Below are 12,088 nucleotides of genomic sequence, written 5' to 3' on the forward strand. Positions count from 1 at the left end.
GTACGTAACACTGGATCATACCAGCTGTAGCTGGTGAAACCTTCCTGGTTTATGTCTGTGAAGTCTTTGGCCATAGGTCTGTAGCCTTCAAGTTATTTTAGCTGTTTTGGAGTGTACAGTCCTATAGAGTCACATGAAAAAACTATCATTAAATTTTCCTTCAGTGTGAAAACATACAATTCTTATTATATTTTTTCCTCAAAGTTCTTGTGTGTTTCTTTAATGCAAACTCAAGTATTTGTTAGCAGAAAAATTTCCACATACTTCAGTTTGTGGAATCATGCTTTATATTTCTGATTTTATCAGGCCATTGCATTCTTTATAATAAGCTGTTTTGCAGATTGTGCCATTATCTGTTGCCAATAGGTGGAAGGTGATGCTGTGAAGATCCAATTACACTGCACGGTGAGACTTAAATACAGATGTAGAGGAAGATGGTAATATGAACCTACAACACCTATCACAACACATTAACTGAACTAGTCAAGTGTTAAGTCTAATGTTGAAAAGAAGATATCTTATTTCAAAAATGTGTTTGCTTTACTCATGACTGGGTAATAAAACAGCTTGAATGTTAATTTAGAAAAACAGCCTGTGAACCCTAAATACTGTGCCTGCTGGTACAATTGGAACAATATGTTTTATAGATGGAAACATATTTGGACTTTGGGATGGACCAGAGGAAGATGAAGATGCAGTGAAAGAGTAGGCCAGGAAAAGCAATGTCAACAGAATTAGGGAATATTATTTTCTGTAGTTAGGGGGGTGAATATGATCCAAATAAAAAAAAAATATATATGTGCTCAAAACCATATAAAGTCCAAATTTGTATTACTAAATGGTTTTAATTGTCCTTAATTGCATTTTTTATACAACTTAGAGTAATTTGAAATATCATGTGGAAGATACCAAAAGAACACACAGTAGCAAGTAGTTCGTATCTCCAAGAGCTTACTCTGCAGAGGGAGGACTGGTGATAAGAACAAAGAAAAGAGGTAAAACAACCTGCACCCAAGATCAGGGTGATGTGAGCAAACATACTGTATCCAACAGAATCTTGGGGGGAGAAATGGTTGAATGAAAATGTAAAATATTGGGGCATTAAAGGGAGTATGTAGGCCACTGAAAGAATTGGCATCTGACATGCTTATGTTCAGTGAGGCTGAATAGAAAATTAGATTAATGGCACTGTGCTTAGCTAATCCAAGACGATGAATAGGCAGTTAATGTTCTGTTAGCCAAATAGATCCATCAGGCCTGTCAGTGACCTGGCTAGAGGGTATTGCTGTGACAAAAAGGTAAGACAGGTGTTTTTCTGCCTCCTTCAGAAGTCAGTGTTGTTTTTCATCATAATTTCATCTCACACATTAGAGCAGTTTACAGGTGGTGGATAGCCTCACAAACAGAGCTGAGTCCATGTTTTGAATCTCTGTTTATGTAGGTTCCCCACCTGTAGTACCCAAGTATAGACCAGCTGGGGCTGTTTCTCTTCCTCACAGTAGGCTACCATTTGCATCTGAATTGCTAAGAATGAAAGAAAGGACGAAGCAGTGTGACTGTAATGCACTGACAGAATGGATTGAGGGATCCCATAAGGGAAAGCATGTGATCTCAGCCTCTGTGAAGGCAGGTAAGTCTTTGAAGTTTTATTTGTGAGAGAAGGGAAATTATGCTTGCAACATCTCCACCTGGAAGACCATTTTCCTGACCTATGGGGAGAAACTGCGCAGAGGTCAAGTCAAACCAAAAATATTCTTCTGCATGCCTGAAGTGTCTTCTTTCAGGTGGGTCTGCCCACTTCTAGCTCTGCATCGTCCCAGGGTCCTGTAGTGAAGGAGGGACCTCTTAAGACATAGTAAATATCACCTTAAACCTCACCTTCAGTGATCAGGTACTTCATGGTTCCCAGCATTTAGAAAGCAAGTCTCTGCTGCCACCTTCACTTTCTCCTTTAATCCAGAGCACTCCAGGCTTCTGCTTCAATCTTCCCCAGCCCTCTAGCTTGAGTTTTAACAAGATTTTTTCTGCTATTAGAGCGTGCAGTTTTAACGAGAATTTTCTGTTATTACAGCACACGGTTACTCTTCTGCTAGATAAGCAGACCGAGGTGGGCTAATAGGGTTTCAGTGAATCAGCCTAATTTGTCAGTTAGCCTGTCTGGCTGATCCCTAGCTGATACAGATTAATTGACAGAAAACAACACACCCACCCACCCCACACACAAATAAAACACAATCAACAACCAAAAACCCTACACTTAAAGTGTATCAGTCACTTTCATTTGCCTGTTCAGTGAATGTAGAGCTTGCCTTTGCAGAACTACTATCACATTCTAACCTGTGCTGCTAAAGGAGGAGCTGGGCTTAAAGCACTGAAGTAAGAAAAGAAATTAGCAGGTGAAGTATTTTCTATTTGTCCTTCCAAGAGCAGTGAAACATCTGAGCATCCTGGTCTGACTGCAAAACTGGCTATTCTGCTCACCCCCATGGCTGCCAGAAATTGGATATTTAGTGGGGTTTGGCAGTGGCAATATGGAAGCTATGGCAAGTTGGAGTCTGTTTACTTTATGTTGTTACTGAATTACCTGATTCAGTCAAAGGAGGATTTATTATCTAGTTTATGTCGTAGGTAGCTTTTAAAAGTTTATCAATGATATCTACAGCACTGGAGGGTGGCCTTTAAATCATGCTATCTAGTAAGTAAAATCCAATTAAATTATATAACAAATATATACACAGCAAATTATAATCAAGAAAGTCTTATATATTTTTTATGTATTTCACTAACTTTATGATGCTAAGCTCATTTGCCTGAGTGCAAAGCTAAGCATTTTTATTTTGTATAACATGCTCATTTGCAGTGTCTGGTGGATGATGAAAATAAATTAGCAGCAAAACATGTAATGTAAAGGAAATGACCTTGGAATACAGCTGCATATTTAAGTGTATAATAGGACTGTTTTCTTTCTCAAGCCCATCAAAAAAGCATATACTAGTAAAAAGTTAAGAGAATAGGGTTTGGTATTCTAAACTGGCTCTGTTGTGTACCTAATGTGGAAGTGGTGATAAACTTCTGCTCAAGGAAGAGGTTAAAAAAGAAGCGTCAAAATCTGTGACATACAGAGCCAGCTGCTCAGGTCTACACATGGGTAGCATTCCTTTCTAATCTTTGTAGGTGATCAGGTTATGCCCTGACATGGGACTCTGGAGTGCTCCTATTACCCTAAGCTGGCTCAGCAGGGAGTGCTTTTGAGTTGCCACCTCATCATCCAGCTCCTTAAAAAATCTTTCAGTCCGTATGTGGTATATTCATGCTGTAGGAAATGTAATGATGCTATTATAAAATAAATCCCTGTTATGTTAAATTGGGTGTCCTTTAGTTTGAAGGGTGAATCCTTACTTCTAAATCCACAAAGCAGGAGCTTGTTTTCTTTAGGAACTTCTTAATTTTCTGGAAATGTAATTTTTTCCCCCAGCTAAAGAATTCTAATGTCCATTATTCTGTATTGTTGAAAAATTTTGGTATTCCACTGGCTTTATTTTTGGTCTTTGCCTCTTTTGATCATTTACTTATATTAAGCTGAAATAACTAAGAGGACTCTAAATGCTTTCAATGAGCTTGTAATATTAATAAGTTAAATCCTTCTGGACAGAAGCATTAGAGCTGGAAGAGAGGATTAGCTGTTTGGCTCCAAAGGCAAAGGAGAACAACCTACTGTGTCTAACAATTTACATAAATTATTGTGTTACTGTGTGGAACTAAAAATAAGTATTGTTATTATTTTTTTTTCTGGTGTAGATATTCTGGCTTGGTTAATATTTTGTACTAAAGGGATGTAAATAATAATGTTATCCTTTGTTTTAGGGTTAGAGAGTCATCCGGACTTAACAGGCAGGGAGTTCTGAATTAGGAATTATATTTATGTTTGACAGAATGACCTCTAAAAGTCCCTTACAGCTGAAATTTTTCTATTTTTTCTAGAAAAGAAACGAGAGCAACCCAGTGGCAGCAGTCTAGCTGTCCTCTTGTTCTAATTTCTTTGTCTTCAAGAGAGAAGCTGTGGTCCATGGGTCTGGAGGATCTGTTTTAGTTCAAGGAATCCTGTGGACATAGGGAATGGAGCCAGAGTGAGCTAGTGGCAGTCACTGCAGTTATTGTCAGGATCAAGAAGATGAATTCTAGTTGCCCAATGGTAATACCAAGCTGAATTGAAGCAAGGGTAGTCTAAAGTGTAGCTTTTTACGCAGAGAGACAATACAAACCTGAACACCGCAAACCAGAATGCAGTGTCGGAGTTCATGTTGATGATATTACTTCCATTAAAACACACTGGAGCAGAGCTGTGTGATACGTATGTTGCTGGACTGAAACAGATGTGAAAAAAGAGCCAACCTGAGATAACTCCGTGGGCCTGTGGGTGCAATTCTTTAGTAACTAAATTGTAGCTCAGTAAAGCAGATAGCATTAGGAATGCTGTTATGGCCGTACTTCTGATATACAGTAGATTTTGCTCCTTTTATTGAGTGTATGGCTTATAAATGTGTACATTTAATAGAAAGATCATTTTGTACCTTCTTTCCTCACTCCTCTTTTCCCCAAGTACTGCCAGCTCTCAGTTTTCCGAAGGCTGGATAAGACAGAAATGTAGTAAATGTGAATAACAGACAATATAACTTAGAAAACTGTAATGCAACATATGATATGGAAAAGGAGAAAACTTAATTGGCCATGGAGTGCAAAGATCCTTCAGCTGACTCAAGATGGTAGGCTTTAAAAGTGCTGGAGAGAGACTATGTGGCTTTTAGACCAAGGCTGGCCCACTCAAGACACTTCAGATGACTCTGCATCCAACAACAGTGGTTGACCCCCAACCTAGATGAAGTCACCAGGGGCATTCTTAACAGCTGGATCCCTGTTCCCAAAGATTCTCAGTGTCTGTGACTAAGGAGGAGCAGAGAGATAATTTAGTTTCCCAGTCCAGTAACACGATTCTCTGTGGGGACTCCAGTAATTTTTCTTTTAGAAGAGCTCCCCTAGCAGACTGCACCTCATCCTTATTGTTCCAATGCTTGTATTAACTATGTTTATATATTGCATCATTAACTCATCTAAGTATCTTTGGATTTTTAATTGCCGTTGTGCTACAGGGGTAGATGAATGAATTTCTGGGAAAAGTTGTGTAATCTGTCCTGCGCAGGGATTACAGCAACGTGATCTTTGATATAATCATTTCGACACTGGCTTTCTCTGAGCTTCTGGTGTATCTTATGTTTCTTCCCCTTTTGTCTTATGTTTCTTCCCCTGAACAGCACAGAGCAGACTGCTGTGTAAGACATGACACAGTAGTGTTGTAGAGAACATGTAATCCCCACAGGACTGGGTTAGGATAGACCTTCTGAAGTGTTGTGTGACTGTAGCACCTAAATAAACAAAGGGTAGCTGCAGGAAGAGTGTTATTGCAGCAACATGGGGATTTGGGACTGCTCAGACCTGTAAAAGCAGTCTCTAGGCCGTGCTCAGAAGGCTGTTGTAAACGATAATGCTTCCTAGCTGCCTGTCGGTGTAACAAGGCGCTGAAAAAAAAAAAAAAAAAAAAAACACTGTGGTTTTGTGCCTAAATAAAGCAGATACCCAAGGGAAAGTGAAAAATCCATAAAAGGTGCTCATCGCAGAAGATCCGTGCAATATTACCCAAATATATCTCTGCACACTCAACCATTGTATTTAAAATGTTTCATTTTTTGAGAACATATACCAGTAATAGGTAGTGTTGTAGTCATACATTTTTGCATGAGTAGAAAGCTTTTGATTTACCATTACGTGTATAGGAATATAAAGTCAAATTATTTTGAGGTGTAATTATTTATATGATGCTTAACTTTGGGAGTCTTTTTTGTGCTTCCTCAGACTTTGGCTGGGACCAGAGGGGACTGGGGGACTGAGAAACGGCATAAAGTGTAAAGATGCAGCCCACTGGCCCACAAGTAGAGTTCAGCATTTCGCAGGCTTAGCAGCTCGGCTTTGACGACAGTGTGTATATAAATGAGCTTAGCACAGTTCCTGAGCTAATGAGCTCTGACTCTTGCTGCTGCACAATACCTTGGGCACTGAGCTGCGCTAATGCAGCTTTGCTGCTCTGTGGCCTGGAGCAGGCTCGTCGATCTTGAGTTTCTTTGCGGCGTGCTTGCCCCAGATCACATTCAGCACAGCCGGAGCTGGTTTAGGTCTGTCTGCACCCATCAGCAGAGCGTGGGTTGGGAGTTTGTTTTCGGTGTGCTTTGAGTGAGCCCCAGATGAGCTCTGCTTGTTCTGTTCTTTAGAGCTCCTTCGGTAATTTTTGGACAATAAATGGAGTGTTCTTGGGGTTTGCAATTTACTAGTGTTTGATTAAATGTTTTTTTTTGTGATTTTTTTTTTTCTTAAAAAAGTTGGGTTGAAGAGACATTACTGGATTCTGAAACAGTGACAAAAGCTGGTTCTAACCAGTTCCCCCCCTCTTCCCTCCTTTTTCTTTTTGTCTTTCACCTCTATTATCAGATGGGCAAATGTGCCATTTTGGCAAGGTATCATTTTCCAGTTGATTGCTTTGGAATGCTATGTGAGAAATGTGCATTCACACTGCAAACCTCTTTAATGGGTAATTGGATAAGTGCAATTTAATGAGAGAAATAAATTTTTTAAAATCAATGTTTATGTAATTCATCTGTCAAGAAATTACCCCTATGCTATAACATTACATTAAGGGAGACAAAATAAAATAATGGGATGAATAAATTAACATATACTGTACTTTTGTGTTAGATTCTCTCTTTCCTCATGGATGCTGGTAAAGCTTTTGCAAGGAAGGGAACTTGTGATGGGGTAAATGAGTGTTTAATAGAGACAGTTCCATTTTTCATCAGGTCAGATTTTGGCCATGGCTGCTTTGCTAGGAGTGGCCAAGTCATCTCCTTGCTGAGATTCAGAACCTCAGATACTCAACTCATGCTGTTCACAACTGAACCTTCAGCAGAGTCCTGAGGAATTCTGGTGTTGCTAAAGATGTTATATTGCTAAGTTCAGATTCCTGCTTACGAATGATCTCCATGGTTCTCTTAAGAAAAATGGAAAATATTCTTGGACTTACTGGAGTTCAGAAAAAAAAAGAGGAGGCTTGGAATTATTTTGCCTACTGTTGGTGACCTGGGCTGTTTGCATTCAAAGATCAGAAGCAGACTCTTGGCAGAAGGTTTTATCTGAGATGAGGATAAGTAGAGTTGCCTGCCTCCATAGACTGTCAGTGGGGAGGCTCCAGTAGAGGAGGATATTTGTCAGTCTGTGTGATTGCTTCTGTTTTTGTTCTGTTCTGTTTTGTTTGAGGATGTTGCACATTTTCATTTGATCCTAAGAGTGTTCACTCACTAGAGTTAATAAAACATTAACTCAGCTCTTTTCCTGTAGCAATATTTCTAGAATTATTTCTGTTTTATACAATGGTTGTCCTTTTGGGCAATGTTCTGGGATTTGAACTAGGGACTACCACATGGAAGAGTCACTCTCTTCCAAAGAGCCAGATTTCATACCTTACAAAAAGAAACAGACTGTTATCTGTTGCAATCTGAAAGCAGAGGGTTTTGCAGCAGCCTCTCTAGGGACTGATACACTACCCCACGATAGAGGAGGTTGTTGATAGTCTGATAGTTGAGTCATCTTCTCTCAGCATCTCACTGACAGCTGATTCATTGCCTAGGGAATTAGTTTGTCTTTTGATTCTATGGCAACAAATAAGGCACACTTCTTTCTGAATAACTGTTTACATTTCAGGACACCTACATAGCATTGCTTACTTTTTTTTTAATGAGAGAGGACTCCAAATGTTATTTATCTTGGAAAAGGAAAAGTATTTTGCTCAAGAATATTAATCAAGAGCTTTTTTGATAAATTAATATGAATGCCTTTAGGACTAGTTAACATAAATATTTTCCTTTCCTGCTGACAAATTGTGGAGCTCTGGAGAAATACATAAAAAATACATTATGCTGCTATTTAACAGTCTTTAAAAACCAAAGGGGAAATAACTGTTTTGTTTTTTATGGTCTATTTAAAAAAAAAATGACAAAACATTCTAATGTGAGTTATATCTTTCTTTATACAGATGTGTTATTTGTGGTAAAGGCAGAAATGTGTTATTTTCAAACATGTATTATTATCCTATTTGCATCCTAATTATTAGATATGTTGCACATACCAAACATTTCTGTTGTGTTAATTTTTCAAACCTGAGATTGAATATTTTGAATTTAGTTATAACCTTGCCAGTTTTCTGCTATGAATGTGGATTTTGCCTCTAGGGAAGAGTTAAAAATAATTTTTAGAAGTTACTCTTGTGCAACCATAATTCCATAATACCACTCATTTGTTTTCTGTCCAAACTATTCCAAAGCAAGGGTTAGAAAGCTTCCTGGATTTCCTCCAAGGAGGGTTTGGCCTGACTGTAATATTCAGCTTGAGGAGGAGGAAGGTGCGAGTCTCTCTTTCCCAGTTCAAGCTCCCATTGAGCACAGGGTGGCTGCAGATTTGGTAGCTCCCAAAGGTGACTTCGGAAGCATAACTGCATCTCTGTTCCTGCCCAGGTTCAGTGGCTGTGTTAGAGCTTCCTACCATCCTGAGGAGGAAGCAAACACAGCGTGAGGTTTTGGTGATGTGGCAGTGCAGTGTAACACTGCAGTGTTCATTTGGAAGCATTAATTTCAGTAGTAGTTCTGACAAGAATCTCCAGGTTTTCCTGCCTCTCCCCAGCAGGCAGCAGCGAGGGAAATGGGTGCTCCTGTCTCCTGTTGCCAGTGATTCAAATATTTCCAGCATCGTCCTCTGTGATATTGTGGGCAGAGAGCTTTCTGTAGAGGGGTTTGTCCGTGTGCTGGTCATATGAGTAACCCATGACCTTTACCTATCCTCAATCTGTATGTAAGTTTAAAACTGCCTAAGGAATACCCTTTACTCCAAGATACGAGTACGTTCTCCAGTTCAGTGTTCAGATATTTCAGAAAAGGGCATACAGAGCCACTCTGCACTAGCTATTGTGAAATGGCTTTTAGCACAGCATCTGGTTTTGGTCAAGCTCATTGTGTGTTGCTCATTCAGGGGGACTGTGGCCACAGTCCTCTGAGGCGGGTGCAGCTCTACCCACATTTTACAATATTTCCTTTCAAAGTTCTTAGTGCTCAACTGACCCCGTCCTTTACTGGCACTGGTACTCCCCTGCCCCTTCTTGAAAATGGCTTCTTGCTCTACTAATTATTACCAATATGTTTTGGGAGACATTATATCTTCCTTTGAATTTTTGATGTAAGTTGAAATGCTTAAGACTTTCTATACTCTTCTCCTTTTTTTTTTTTTTTTTTTAATCCTATGAATGTCATTATTGTCACAGATGAAGGCAGCAGTTTAGGAAACAGCTTGTAGTAATTTTCAGGTATATTGTAGTCTTTCTGGGGATTGAATTGTTCAGCCACAAGAAATAGAAATGTTGTATCAGGCTGATTCTACAAGGTGGTAGATTTGTGAAATTCTCCCGTTTCCTGGCACCCTGGATGTGGGAGCCCGGGAGAGATGTCCACAATATAACAACATTGTCAGTCACTGGGTTTATGAAGTTGTTTGGACATGGAAAGATCTCTGTTTTATTCTTAGCCTTCAATGGAGGTTCTTTCAATATTGCACAAAGATAGTTGCATAGTGAAAAATGTGATAACCTTAATAGACTTCTTGAAGATGGAAGGACTGTAATTATGAGAGCTGTTAACCTAGACCCTGTTACAAGGCTGTTAAATTATGCAATAATAGCTTTTATGAACTAGGACAAGGGATAAACAGCTAAACCATTAATACATGCATTTAAAATAAATGAATATTAAAACTGAAATTACATTAGTCATCTGAAGTCTATTTTAAAAAATAATACTTTGAAAATATAATATGGTTTGAATGTCATGTGCTTGACACAGTATACAATATTCCTCAGGAGCAAAATTCCTGACCAGTCAAGCGCATACCAAGGGATATATGTGTGAGACTATTTCAATGGTGAGCTATTTTTATAGTATACTACAAAGCTTCTTCTTACAAACACCCATGTTTCACCGTATTCACATGAGGTTTGCTAACCTGATTCTAGGAGCACTCCAGTCTTTGAGTGTCATGTCCTACGTCTGCAAATTTAACTTTAATCTACTACTGTTTTTGAAATTTTATCAGTTCACAATCATTAAAAAATACCATCTTCCAGTTGTATGAGATGTTCTTCTGAAAAAGTTTTTTTTTTTTTTTGAAAAATGACCTTGGAATCCAATACAGTGACTCTTGCAAGCATTCCTATTTACTCTGAAATGAAAATCTCATATGAGAAAGAAAACTTATGTTAATATTGCATTTCACTGATAATATTACATTTCTCTATAAAGGGGTAAGGAATTCAGGCAATATGCTTAGTGCTCATTAGAGGTCAGTAGTGAAGCACGACATAAAGGAAGAGTTGAGCGTTCATTTAAGGAGCCCAGCTCCATTCTGTTCAAAAGAGATTCTATTGTATTTGTGATAGGAAAAAAAAAGTCTACAGGGTTCTAGAAGTGGAACTTCTTAAAAGAAATTTCAGGTTAAAATTTTGAGGATCTAGTTTCTGAACATTGGATTCAAAATAAAGGTAATTAATTCTGTAGTAGTATTCATTTTATGTTATACTATAGCATTTGTCTTTTGAATGCAAGCTAGATGATTTTGCAGGCAATGTAAATTTAAACAATTATATAAACTCAAAAGATTTAAATTAAAAATTAAAGCTGTAATATGCCTATAAACAGACATACTACATGACAGAAAGTCATATTAAAGCCTTAAGGACAGGGTCCTTGACTGTCATCTTCAGTCCTGACAAATCAGCACTACAGAGACATGGTTAATAAAAGACTTTTCAAAGTTTTAAATTTTATAACCTCAGTTGTATTTTAATGTGGATGCCAAACGCTCGCAATATAATGCCCACTTGGTCTTCAATGTCCCAAACCGCACATCTGATCTTCCAGTTTCAATATGTATCATTGAGACCCGTCTCTTTTAAGGCATATTATGGCCCCAATTCAAGCCATGCCATCATTAAGACTCCGCTGACTCCTACCAGCTTTTTGTCAGGACCCTAAAATAATAGTCCCCAAGGGATGAACAGTTCATATCAGTAGAAATGTTGAAGCAGTTTAACAGTTTAAAAATAGTGCTTTTTAGCATTCTTGAATAATTTACATAATCTGAAAAAATGAATCCCTCTGTAGACATCTAATTCCGGAGTGAAGAATCACTGCAGTTTTCATTTCTGTCTCAGGGACAGAATTATTAACGTACTAAATCAAGTAAATTAGATATCATGCAAAGCTCAGTTATTTTTCAGGATTTAATAATGCGAAATCAATAGAAGCATTTACTACATTCTGTTGCTTTCTGAATCTGGTCTGAGATGGTTTTTCAAACACCAATTTTTCAGCACATGGGCTACCATGACCTGCTGCCAGAGGGCTCTGCAGTCAAGCATCCTCCATTCCCCTGCCTTTGGGCTCTGCTCAGGGCTCTAAGTGAACATTTCAGCCTTTACACATAAGAATAAAAATTGTTGTTGGTTAGCAAAAACACGTGCCTCTCTCTCATGAAAATTCAGGGCCTCATTTTAATTTTGAAAAGTTCTTTAGCTTTGAGGTGAAGACAGAAAAGGCGCCCTTAAAAATACAGAACTCCAGTCCTTGTCTCCTCCACCCCATTCTCTCAGCTTGGCAGGGGGCTGGGCTCCTTCCTAGTGAAAGTAAAGAAATCCTCTTGATGGCTTTTTTCATAGGGTACAATAATGTCTGAGAAGGGAAGATCCTTTAAATCAGTATCAGGGACTTATGCCCGTCTCCCCTGCCCTTTCCAAGCTGTCTGGCTGCCATCACATTAATCTCAAATGTAATATTAATAGAATACTTTATGGTCATTTTTCATTTTTATTAAAGTATGGCTTGCATTAAACATGGTGCATAAAATATCTAAAGAAATAAGTCAGTCAGAACTGAATCCTGCTCTGATC

This window comes from Cygnus olor, chromosome 2 (genome assembly GCF_009769625.2).
Source record: "Cygnus olor isolate bCygOlo1 chromosome 2, bCygOlo1.pri.v2, whole genome shotgun sequence".
NCBI lineage: Eukaryota > Metazoa > Chordata > Aves > Anseriformes > Anatidae > Cygnus > Cygnus olor.